General features: G+C 42.3%; 1 long non-coding RNA gene across 3 annotated transcripts; it reads right to left on the bottom strand.

Annotated features, from left to right (window-relative positions):
* On the bottom strand, positions 1-2,355 carry LOC124479155. Of its 3 annotated transcripts, none has more exons than XR_006957364.1 (5): positions 2,003-2,355; positions 1,136-1,269; positions 804-948; positions 552-670; positions 1-318 (listed from the first exon to the last, which is right to left on the bottom strand). It is a non-coding gene; the product is annotated as an uncharacterized LOC124479155 (long non-coding RNA). The 3 variants fall into 3 exon arrangements; XR_006957366.1 differs by lacking the exon at positions 2,003-2,355 and adding an exon at positions 1,889-1,927 and having other exon boundaries at positions 12-318; XR_006957365.1 differs by lacking the exon at positions 2,003-2,355 and adding an exon at positions 1,455-1,822 and having other exon boundaries at positions 12-318.

Raw genomic sequence — 2,355 nt, 5'->3', positions numbered from 1 at the left:
AATCACCCCTCCATATCACTGCATCAACCCATCTTGTTATGAAACAAGCTACATTCACTTCTTCTCGTTTTATAATTTAATGTCGAGCAGTAACATACATTCACTACTGCAGGAAAATATTGATTATCTTGTTCTGGTCCATGGTTATCCAATTCAAAAGGTGGCAATCACAGAAATCTAGCTTCTACCAGATCCTGTTCTAAGCCTGGACGGACTGTCTGGCCTCAGCATTTAGTAATGCTGCACTTGTTGCTGGAAGCATGGAGAAACACATGGCAGCTGTGACCATCAATGCCACCATGGATGACTATCCTCCATCTGAAATCACAACAAACATAACATTAGACTTTGTCAATATAAGCATCTATATTTCAAGGTGCTACTACTGTATCAATAACCGAAGTAGCAGCAACATCATGAAACTATTCTTATCCACGTCAATTCTTGCTCTAGCTGATGAACAAGTGAGCTACCTGATAGTGTTTGAGATGTTACAACCTATAGTTTCAATAACCAAGACATACTAAGAAAATTAGTGAGTGAGCATCTACCTTCAGTCTGTAGTTTCCATTGATGTGTCATCAAGAATTCAGAGCAGCAACACTGTACCTTCTGTGCAGCCTCTGCGACATTGATGGGACGCAGCTGCCCTCAGGTTAATGCAAAGTATCTGACAAGACACAAAGAGTGACAATGCATCACTAGAGTAATTGATTATTGACAATCCATTCATGCCAAAATTGTGGAAACCATGCATTTAAAAGCTTTGCATTTCATAGCATTCAACCCCAAGCACAACTGACCTCAGATGTGGTTTTGAGTGTAGTGGAACACGTGGAGAACATCTTCCATCCATCATCAGACCCCTCAGCTGCTCTCCGGTGATGTGATAATGAGGAGCCCCCATTGCTCCAGTCCAAGTCAATGGAGCCTGGTAACCGGAACTGGCTACAACAATAATACAATGATGTGCTTAGAACATTTAAGAGACTGTAACTTGCACACGCTCCAGGCACGCACTGTTAAGTGGACACAAAAAATACTGAACAATGGCAACTGCAAGAGAACGATGTGTGAAACAGCTCAAAGGACGAGCTGAGCTGTAAGCACCCAACCCCACTGAAAAGGCTCTCACCTTGTTGTGCATGCCGACCATAGGTGCGAATCTCCTCGATGAACTCAGACACTTAAGCTATCAGGCCGTCTGCTGAAGCAACATTCAAGAGCGTACCCCTTGCCCACTCTAGGCTTCGCTGCATTGTTTCCATCCTGAAAGAAGACTGGTGTTAAAGTAGACAAGGCTAGATTTGTTGTTGTTGTATCCAAAACAGTAATAATTTATCGACCATGTGTATCTGGAATAAGAACGTGAACAAATAGTCTCCATAATAAATCGTCTAACAACTGAAAATAACCTAAAGGGAGAAATACCAATAGCCTAAAGGGAGAAATACCAGTAATATCGTTGTGGTAGCATTGCACCCTGTGGTGGTCCGGTAACAACACAGGCTTGAATGAAATAGGATAAGTTTCGTTTTAAGATAAAAGAAAAAGCTAACGCCAGCCAGCCTTAACAAGGTTAAGCTTGTTTGCCTTCAGCAGCGAGTTTGCCTCAAAATACAAACTAGATTGACTAATCGACTTTAAGTAACAATAAAAGACGAATCTCAAGAGTTTGCAGCACCGGAGGCTAACTCGTTTTGCTAGCTACATAACTAGTGGACAGATAGTTGGATATGGACTGTCCAGCCTTAACATGGCAGCTTTCACGGATAAAAACGAAACGCAAATAGCTAGTATTTATCCAACAGTATAGACTAGTCAGTTACTGGCTAGCTAGCAAGGCAGAAATATCACAGTAGCAACCATTTGCTAAAAACAAACATACAAAAGCTATCCGCAAAGCCAGTGAGCAAGTAAAACCCCATGTTAGCCTAGCTAGCCGGTGAAGATTACGATAATAATGATTCATCACAAATAATGATTTCGAAAAAAACTGTACCTTGTCAACGTGGACTGAAGGTCGTCGTGTCCAGCGTTATCGGATAACAAAAGCCGAGTGCAGTCATTTAGGGTCTGCTTGCAGTGTCGTAGGAAGTTCCTTCTTGCCATCTTAAACTTCTGACTGTGCTGGGCTAAACTTGTTTTGAATCGGCCGCTTCTACAGTGGGGAGGATCCATGGTACTTGAAAATACAGGGATGAATCCAATCACACAAGCCCAGCTAACTGCAGGAGGAGCTAGGGAAATTGTGGGCAGTGATTTGCATGTGGCGTTCAGGCGTTTATTTAACGCCTGCAATTGCACGTGTAAATATGCACGCGTTTATTTAACGCCTGCAATTGCACGTGTAAA

This window comes from Hypomesus transpacificus, chromosome 2 (assembly GCF_021917145.1).
Source record: "Hypomesus transpacificus isolate Combined female chromosome 2, fHypTra1, whole genome shotgun sequence".
Lineage (NCBI taxonomy): Eukaryota > Metazoa > Chordata > Actinopteri > Osmeriformes > Osmeridae > Hypomesus > Hypomesus transpacificus.
Note: the sequence above shows the minus strand (reverse complement) of the source record. Positions and strands in the feature narration are given on the sequence as shown.